Here is a 10812-nt window from a genome sequence, read left to right as displayed (position 1 = left end):
GAGAGGACTTCGTAAACTAGACATAAAAAATTTACCCTAAAGGAAAAGAACGGTAAACTTACATTAAAATAAGAACTTTTTTCATCAAAGCACATCATAAAGAGAGTGAAAAAACAAGCCACAAAGTAGGAATAGAGCCATCCATAGTCAGAACCACATAAAGAACTCCTACAAACCAGGAAGTAAAAGATAAAACAAACTAATAGGCAAAAGATTTAAAGCAAGCATTTCACAGACGAAGAAACCAAATGACTAATAAACACATAGACATCCAACCTCATTTGTAGTCAGGAAATGCAGATTAAAACTGTAATGTGTTACCATATTCACAAAGTCAAAAAGTCTAATCATATGGAAACAACCAGAAAGTCAATCAACTGTAGAATGCATAAACTGTGGAGTATCCGTATGGCAGAGAAAATAAATGGATTACGAGTACATGCAGCTACACGCCTGTATCTCGGGAACAAAATGTTGAGTACTAAAAGCAAGTCACAGAAGAATACGAGATTCCATTTTCATAAAGTTTAAAATGTGAAAAGCAGACAATATTCATTCTTAGAAACACATTCATCTTGTTAAACTACCTCAAGGAGGGAGGTGAAGGAATAAAACTGAGAGGGTGGCACACAAAGGACTTCAAAAATAATGGTAGTTATTTTTCTTCAACTGGGTGGTAGGTGATGGGGAGGGAGAGAGGAGGCGATGTTAGCTCATTGTTGGAGGGGTTGCAAGTCAGTCCCCACTGAGAGGAGAGGAGAGGGGTCACATGTTTCCTTCCCCATGTGTGTTGGGAGACAGAGATGAGGAAAATTGGGAGAGAGATGCAGAGGAAGTGAGAGAGATAGAAGAGTCGGGGGCGACCAAAAGTCCAGAAGGCAGGTGGCGGGTGGGAGGGTGGGGAATGGAAAAGTCAATGTTAACTTACCCGTTAGAGTCTTTTCATTTTTTGCGTTTCCTTTTTTTTTTTTTAATTTTTATTGGAGTACCGTTGATTTACAATGTTGTGTTAGTTTCAGGTATACAGCAAAAAATTGTCTTAAAAAAATTCCTGGGGACTTCCCTGGCAGTCCAATGGTTAGGACTTGGTGCTTTCAATGCCATGGGCCGGGGTTTGATCCCTGGTCAGGTAACTAAGAACCCACAAGCTCTGCGGCACAGCCAAACAAACAAACAAATGAACTCCTGGAACTATAAGCAATTATAGCAAAAATGCAGGATACAAGGTTAACATACTAAAGTTAATCATTTTCCTATATACCAGCAATGAACAAGTGCAATTTGAAATTAAAAGCAATATACCATTTACATTAGCACCATCCCCCAAAATGAAATAAGTTAAATATAACAAAATATAAACAGTATCTGTGGGAGAAAAACTACAAAACTCTGTTGAAAGGAATCAGAGAACTAAATAAATAGAGAGATATTGTTTGTTCAATATTGAAGGTAGTAAGACCCAATATTGTCAAGATATCAGTTCTTCCCAACTTGATCTATAGATTCAATGTAATCCCAATCAAAATCCTAGCAAGTTATTTTGTGGATATCAACAAAGTGATTCTAAAGTTTATGTGGAGAAGTGAAAGACACAGAATAGCCAACATAATTTTGAAGAAGAACAAAGTTGGAGGACTGACACTACCTGACTTCAGGACTTACTGTAAAGCTACAGTAATCAAGACACAGTGCGGTATTGGCAAAGGGATAGACAAATAGATCAATGGAACAGGATATAGAGTCCAGAGATAAACCCACATAAATGTAGTCAAGTGATTGTTGACAATGGAGCAAAGGCAATAATGATGGAGCAATGACAGTCTTTTCAACAAATGTTGCTGCAATTAAGAAAATACATAAGCAAGCTACAGAGTGGGAGAAAATATTTGCAAAACATCTACCTGACAAAGGACATCTATCTAGAGTATGTAAAGAATTCCTAAAATTCAATAATAGAAGACAACTAATCCAATTTTTAAAAGACAAAAGCATCACTTCAAAAAAAGAAGACATAAGAATAGACAATAAGAACATGGAAACAGTGAATGATTTGTTCATTGATTCTACAAACATTCATTGAATATTAAATATGAACTACATGAATAAAACAATAACTGTGCACCCGAGGGCTTCACTGTTGGTAGGGGAGGCAATTAAACAGATTCGTTTTTAAAAAATTGGTGCTGGGGCTTCCCTGGTGGCGCAGTGGTTAAGAGTCTGCCTGTCAATGCAGGGGACACGGGTTCTAGCCTTGGTCCAGGAAGATCCCACATGCCGCAGAGGAACTAAGCCTGTGCGCCACAACTACTGAGCCTGTGCTCTAGAGCCCGTGAGCCACAGCTACTGAGCCTGCGTGCCACAACTACTGAAGCCCGTGCGCCTAGAGCCCGTGCTCCGCAACAAGGGAAGACACCACAATGAGAAGCCCGCACACTTCAACGAAGAGTAGTCCCCGCTCACCGCAACTGAAGAAAGCCCGCGTGCAGAACTGAAGACCCAGTGCAGCCAAAAATAAATAAATAAATATTTTTAAAAAATGGTGCTGGAACAACTGAACATCTGCAAAAAAAATTAATCTAGACACAGACTTTATACCCTTCACAAAAATTAACTCAAAATGCATCATAGACTTAAGTGTAAAATGCAAAACTTTAAAACTCCTAGAAGATAACATAGAAGAAAATCTAATTGACCTTGGGCATAGCATGATCCATGAAAAAAATAATTGACAAGCTGGAGCTCATTAAAATTAAAAACTTCTGCTCTGGAAAAGACTATCAAGAGAATAAGAAGACAAGCCACATACTGGGAGAAAGTATTTGCAAAAGACACATCTGATAAAGGACTGTTACCCAAAATATACAAAGAATAATAAGAAACCCAATAATAAAAAAACAAATAATAAGAAAACAAATGACTTAACTAAAACTGGACAAAAGACCTAAACAGACATCTCACCAAAGAAGATTTATAGATGGCAAATAAGCACATGAAAAGATGCTCATCATAATGTGTCATTAGGGAAATGTAAATTAAAACAACAAGATACCACTACACACCTATTCAAATGGCCAAAATCCAAAACTCTAACACCACCAAATACTGGCAAAGATGTGGAGCAATAGGAACTCCCATATATTGCTGGTAAGAATGCAAAATGGTGCCGCCACTTTGTAAGACAGTTTGGCAGTTTCTTACAAAACTAAACATGCTCTTACCATATGATTCAGCAATCACACTCCTTGGTATTTACTCAAATGAACCGAAGACTTATATTCACACAAAAATCTGAACAGAAATGTTTATAGCAACTTTATCCATAATTGCTGAAACTTGGAAGCAACCAACATGTTCTTCAGTAAGTGAAAGATTCAATAAACTGTGGTACATCCAGACAATGGACCATTAGCACTAAAAAGAAATGATCAAGCCATGAAAAGACATAGAGGAACCTTTAGTATTACTAACTGAAAGAAGCCAATCTGAGAAGGCTATATCCTGTATGATTCCAAATATATGACATTTGGAATATGTGACATAGAAAAGGCAAAACTTCAGAGACAGGAAAAGGATCAGTGGTTTCCAAGGCTTAGAGGGGAGAGGTGGATGAATAGGTTTAACACAGAAGATTTTTAGGATAGTGAAACTATTCTGTATTCTGTATGATACTACAATAATGGGTATATGTCATTATACATTTGTTGAAACCATAGACTGCACAACACCAAGAGTAAATCTCAACGTAAATTATGGACTTTGGGTGATAATGATGTCAGTGTAGCTTCATCAACTGTAACAAATGCACCACTGTGGTGCAGGATGTTGATAGGGAGGATGTGTGTATGTGGGGACAGGAGGCATATGGGAAATCTCTGTACCTTCCACTCAATTTTGCTGTGAACCTAAAAGTGCTCTAAAAATATTAAAAAATAAAAACATATTATGACCCATCAAATAAAATAGGAAATCATGATATAAATTAATAAATTGAAATTTTGACAAGGATTGGGATATTTACAGTTTCCAAGTACCTCCCCCCTAAAAAAAATACTTATTAATTCCAAGGAGAAAAAGAATAACCTGACAGTGGAGAAGTAGAAAAGTGGCTGACACCACCTGAATCAAGGGTTCAAAGCGCACTTCATTGGTAATGGAAAAAATCCAAATCACACCATCTGACAGGATGCACTGAGAAGAACCCCAGCATTGCTTCTGTGATATTCCAGCCAAATATGCAAAATCTGAGTCTAATCTTGAGGAAACACCAGAAAAAGCCAAATTGAGAGATGGGCTACAAAATAGCTGACCTGCAATCTTCAAAAATGTCAAGATCATGAAAGTTAAGGAAAGTCTGAGGAATTTTCCAGAATGAAAGAAAAAAGACATGATACTAAATGATTCTGAATTGTATCCTTTACTATAAAAGATAATGTTGGGACCACTGGGAAAACTTGAATGGAGTCTGAAGACTAGACAGTAGTAACAAGTCAATGTTTATTTCCTGATTTTGATGGTTGTATTGTGGTTCTATACAACTATCTTGTTTGTAGGAAATACACACTAAAGTATCAGGGGGATAATGGGGCATCATATTGGCAGCCTACTCTCAAATGATTACAAGAAAAACTTTTTTGTACTATTCTTGCAACTTTGAGGTTTTTCAAATTTTTTAAATTGAAGTTTATTTTATATGATATCTGCATGCTGTAGAATGAAGTTGGACCCCTACCTCACACCATATACAAAAATTAATTCAAAATGGATCAATGACTTAAATATAAGCGCTAAAACCATAAACTCTTAGAAGGTAACATAGCAGTGAATTTTCATGACCTTAGATTTGGCAATGGATTCTTAGACATGACACCAAAAGAACAAGCAGCAAAAATAAAAATAAAGCGGACTTCATCAAATTTAAAACCTTTGTGCATCAAAGGACATTACCAAGAGGGTGAAAAGGCAACCTACAGAGTCAGATAAAATATTTGCAAATTAGATACCTGATAAGGGTTTGGTATCCAGAATATATAAAGAACTGTTGCAAATCAACAATAAAAAGAAAGCCCAAATTTAAAAATGGGCAAAGTACTTGAATAGACATTTATTAAAAATATATACAATATGGATTTTTCCAAAGAAGACATACGAATAGCCAGTAGGCACATGAAAAACTGGTCAACATCACTAATCATCAGGGAAAGGCAAATCAAAACTAAAATAAGATATCACTTCAAACCTGTTAGAGTGGCTGTCATCAAAAAGACAAGAGATAACAAGTGTTGGCGGGGATGTGGAGAAAAGGGAACCCTTGTACACTGTTGCTGGGAACATAAATTGGTGCAGCCACCATGGAAAACCACAGTATGGTGGTTCCTCAAAAAGTTAAAAAATGGAACTTTATGATCCAGCAATCCCACTTCTGGGTACATATCCAAAGGAAATGAAAACAGGACAGAAAAGAGATATGTACACTCCCATGTTCATTCCAGCATTATTCACAATAGCCAAGATATGGAAACAACCTAAGTGTCCATCAAAAAATAAATGGATAAAGAAGATGTGGCATCTATGGAGAACAGTATGGAGGTTCCTTAAAAAATTAAAAATAGAACTACCATACCAGCAATCCCACTACTAGACATATACCCTGAGAAAACCATAATTCAAAAAGAGTCATGTACCACAATGTTCATTGCAGCTCTATTTACAATAGCCAGGTCATGGAAGCAACCTAAGTGTCCATTGACAGATGAATGGATAAAGAAGATGTGGCACATATATACAATGGAATATTACTCAGCCATAAAGGGAAATGAAATTGAGTTATTTGTAGTGAGGTGGATGGACCTAGAGTCTGTCATACAGAGTGAAGTTAAGTCAGAAAGAGAAAAACAAATACAGTATGCTAACACATATATATGGAATCTAAAAAAAAAAAAAAAGGTTCTGAAGAACCTAGGGGCAGGACAGGAATAAAGACGCAGACATAGAGAATGGACTTGAGGACACGGGGAGGGGGAAGGGTAAACTGGGATGAAGTGAGAGAGTGGCATGGACATATATACACTACCAAATGTAAAATAGATAGCTAGTGGGAAGCAGCCGCATAGCACAGGGAGATCAGCTTGGTGCTTTGTGACCACCTAGAGGGGTGAGATAGAGAGGGTGGGAGGGAGACGCAAGAGGGAGGAGCAGATATATATATATATATATTATAGCTGATTCACTTTGTTCTAAAGCAGAAAGTAACACACCATTGTAAAGCAATTATACTCCAACAAAGATATTTTTTTAAAAAAGAAGAAGATGTGGCATATATATATGTGTGTGTGTGTGTATATATATAGTGGAATATTATTCAGCCATGAGAAAAAAGGAAATCCTGCCATTTGGGACAACATCGATGGCCCTTGAGGGCATTTATGCTGAGTGAAATAAGCCAGACAGAGAAAGATAAATACTACATGGTATCACTTATATGTGAAATCTTTTTTAAAAATGTCAAACTCAGAAACAGAGAGTAGAAAAGTGATTGCCAGGGGCTGAGGGGTGGGGGAAAGGGAAAAATTGGTAAAAAGCTACAAACTTTCAGCTGTAAGATGAATAAGTTCTGAGGATCTAATGTAAACATCATGACTCTAGTTGATAACACTGCATTGTATAATTGAAATCTGCTAAGAGAGTAGAGCTTAAACGTTTTCACTATAAAAAAATAAATAAATAAATAAGGCGATGGATATATTAATTACCTAAATGGGGGAAAATCCTTTCACAATGTATACATGTATCAAATTACCATGATGTACACTTCAAATACCTTACAATTATATATGTCAGTTATACCTCAACAAAGCTGAAATAAATGAATGAATAGTTTATTTTAACCTTCTCATGTTTGGGAAAAAAATGATGAAGAAGATATACAAGTGGCCAATAAGCACATGACAAGACGCTCAACATCACAAATCATTAGGGAAATGCAAATCAAAACCACACTGAGGGCTTCCCTGGTGGCTCAGTGGTTGAGAATCTGCCTGCTAATGCAGGGGACACGGGTTCGAGCCCTGGTCTGGGAAGATCCCACATGCCGCGGAGCAACTAGGCCCATGAGCCACAACTACTGAGCCTGCGCGTCTGGAGCCTGTGCTCCGCAACAAGAGAGGCCACGATAGTGAGAGGCCCGCGCACCGCGATGAAGAGTGGCCCCCGCTTGCCGCAACTAGAGAAAGCCCTCACACAGAAACGAAGACCCAACACAGCCAAAAATAAATAAATAAAAATAAATTAAAAAAAAAAAAACCACACTGAGGTACCTCTTCACACTCACTAGAATGGCTCTATTTTTTTAATGGAAAATAACAAGTGATGACAAGGATGTGGAGAAATTGGAAACCTCATGTGTTGCTGGTGGGAATATAAAATGGTACAGCTATTTTGGAAAACAGTTTGGCAGTTCCTCAAGATGGCCCATCAATTCCACTCCTAGGTATATACACAAAAGAATTGCAAGCAAATACATGTTCATAGCAGCATTATTCACAAGAGCCAAAGGACATATGGAAAACAATCTGACGTCCAGCAAAGGATGAACAGATAAACAAATTGTAGTATGTACAAATAGTGGCATATTATCCGTCCATAAAAGGGAATGGAGCACATTGTAGCATGAGTGAACCACAAAACATAATGCTAAGTGAAAAAAAGAAGACACAAAAGGCCACATGTTATATGGTTCCATTTATATGAAGAGTCCAGAACAGGCAAATCTATAGAGACAGAAAACAGATTGGTGGTCGCTAGGGCCTGGGGGGAAGGGGAATGGAGAGTGACTGTTTAATAGGCACGAGATTCCTTGGGGGATGATGAAAATGTTCTGGAACTAGGGGGGAGTGATGCTTGCATAACACTGTAAATGAACTAAATGCCACTGAATCGTTCGCTTTAAAATGATTGGTTTTATATTATGTGAATTTTGCCTTAATTTAAAAGAAAAAAAAAAGTACTACCTTCCTTCCCTGAACCTCTTCTTCTCACCCTATAGAGATGAAAATCCCTATAAGCTTTTGGATTATAACCCATAGTATAAAATAATATCCATGTGTCCATACTGATACAAATAAGTGATTGGATTAAAAATTAATAAATAGGGGAGAAGAGATATGTCTCCTATGCAAAAGAATTCCAAAGAATTTATGTAGACACTCACCCACCTCAGAGAGGTGGAGCTCAGCCCCCCTCTCCTTAAGTATGGGCTGCACATCGCGACTTCCTTCCAAAGAATAGAATATCAAAAGGGGTCGGAGGGAGCAACTTTACAGTGGAGAAATCTGGAAACACGACCTTAACCAAAGGATCAAGGGAACATCACAGTGAGAAGTCATATTGGTGACATGTGCCCCCCCATCATGTGAAGTGATGAGAAAGCAACTTCATCTCTGCAGTCTTCCTCCCAAAACCCATAACCCCAGTGTAGGCATAGAGAAAACGCCAGATAACCCCTAACTGAGGGACATTCTACAAAATACCTGACCAATGAATGCTCCTCAATACTGTCAAGTTCAGACTTCCCTGGTGGTCCAGTGGTTAGGACTCCGAGCTCCCAATGCAGGGGGCCCGGGGTCAGTCCTTGGTCAGGGAACTAGATCCTGCATGCCGCAACTAAAGGAGCCTGCATGCCACAAGTAAAGATCCTGCATGCCACAGCGAAGATCCCGCACGTGGCAACAAAGATCCCGCGTGCTGCAACTAAGACCCAGCCAAATAAATAAATAAATATTTTTTAAAAAGGACTGTCCAGGTCATCAGAAACAAGGAAAGTCTGAGAAACCATCACAGACCAGAGGAGGCCAAGGCGACCTGACAACTGAACACAATGGGGTGACCTGGGTGGTGGGCGAAAACAGGAAATAGACCTTAGGGGGAAACTGGGGAACTTAGAATCAACCATGAAGCTTAGTAAATAGTAGTGTACCAGAGCTGGTTCCTTAGTAGTGAAACATGGACCACACGAATGTAAGATGTTAACACTGGGGAAAACTGAATGGAGGGTATACAGGAACTCTTTGTACTATCCTTGCAACTTTTCTGTAAATCTATCAACAAAACTATTCTAAAATAAAAGCTTTATTTAAAAAAAAAAGGCAAGGGACAGAACAGTAAATATTAGTGCCATCATATACACATACATATGCATGTGTAATACACACACGTTTGCACATGCACTGAATATTTCAGAAAGCATACTCTAGAAACCGATAACACCAGAGGCCTCTGAGAGGAACAAGGTGCTTGGAGGACAGGGAAAGGAGGACACAGCATACTTTCTCTACCTTTTGAATTTTGATACGAATGGTTAAAAAACGAGTGTTCTGGGAATTTCCTGGTGGTCCAGTGGTTAGGACTCGGTGCTTTCACTGCCAGGGGTGCGGGTTCAATCCCTGGTCAGGGAATTAAGATCCTGAAAGCCACTTGGTGCAGCGAAAAAAAAGTGTTCTGTGTTGGCTTCAGCACAGCCTAAAATTAGAATGGTATGGAGAAGATGAACCTGGCCAAGTGCAAGGATGACACACAAACTCATGAACTGTTCCATATTCTTTAGTGTTTAGTGTGCACAGAGTTTCAATTTTGTAAGATGAAAAAGTTCTAGAGATTTGTTGCTCAACAATGTAAATATACTTAACACTACTGAACTGTACGCTTAGAAATGGTTAAGATGGCAAATTTAATCTATGTGGCTTCACCACAATTTAAAAAATAGAGTGTTCTAAAGCAAAAGTGACAAAATGTTAATATCTGTTCAGAGATGGGTATCCAGTTTATCTTCTTAATTATGTTCTGTAATTTTCTTCATATTTGAAAATTTTAAATCTCAGGCCAGGGTTCTGCGTGTGCAAAGGCCCTGCGGCAGGATGAAGCATAGCCAGTGTGGGCTGGAGAGCAGGGAGCAAAGGACAAGGTGGCACAGGATGAGAGAAGTAGGTGGGGACTCAATCACACAGCCATCCGAGACAACGTCCTTCCCACACATTCCAGAGGCTCCCTCCCACCTGTGCCAGCCTAGAAGTCAGGTCTGCTCCCTAGCACTAACAGGGCTCCTGAGTCTGCTTCCCAAATCACATAGTGCCAGCCCCGGCCCAGCCCCCAGCTCTGCCCTGAACAGGACAAGCTCATGTTTCCCCATCCCCTCTAGGCTGCTTTACCCCACAAGAGACAGCTCTGAGCCAACAGGTTTCTGTGGGCGGATGCCGCAGGGCAGGGTTCACACAAAGACGCGACTGTCTCAGGCACCATCCTGGCCCTGCAGAGCAGGATCCTCGCCTGATCCTCCAGACTCCACATCAAAGAGGAGACATCTAAACCCCCGCTAGCCGCCCACAGCACTCAGCCCAGCCCTGGTCCCGGGTGGCTCTCTTGGGGTACTTTTCACCCCTCGGATAGGAGGAGGGAGGTTGAGGCAGGACACGACAGTAGCGGGTTGGCACTGCTGTGCCCAGGAGAAGAGTCAAGCCATGGAGTGCAGCATCTTCCATGCGCACGGTGGGCAGATCGTGACCTCCCTAGGGTGCCAAGTGCAGTGCCTGGCATGTCGTAAATATTCAGCAGTAGGTGGCTCTTCTAACCATCATGCCCCAGAAACAACCCACTAGAGAGCTGTCACTAACAACCAACTCATCTGCTCCAGAGGCCATCGCATGGGCTGAAATAGGAGGAGGGGTGAGGGCACCCGGGGACAGAGCACCTGCCTGCCAGATAGACCCCCTGCCCCACACCCAGGCTCACCAGCTTTGCTGAGATTAAATGCAATCAGAGTCA

The 10812-nt window shown here is 39.9% G+C and overlaps 1 non-coding gene across 1 annotated transcript; it reads left to right on the top strand.

Moving 5' to 3' along the window:
- The first annotated feature begins 9492 nt into the window (after positions 1–9492).
- LOC133089248 (U6 spliceosomal RNA) lies at positions 9493–9595 on the top strand. Its single transcript, XR_009700627.1, has one exon. It is a non-coding gene; the product is annotated as a U6 spliceosomal RNA (small nuclear RNA).
- Positions 9596–10812: the final 1217 nt, after the last annotated feature.

Source organism: Eubalaena glacialis, chromosome 3 (assembly GCF_028564815.1).
Source record: "Eubalaena glacialis isolate mEubGla1 chromosome 3, mEubGla1.1.hap2.+ XY, whole genome shotgun sequence".
NCBI lineage: Eukaryota > Metazoa > Chordata > Mammalia > Artiodactyla > Balaenidae > Eubalaena > Eubalaena glacialis.
Note: the sequence above shows the minus strand (reverse complement) of the source record. Positions and strands in the feature narration are given on the sequence as shown.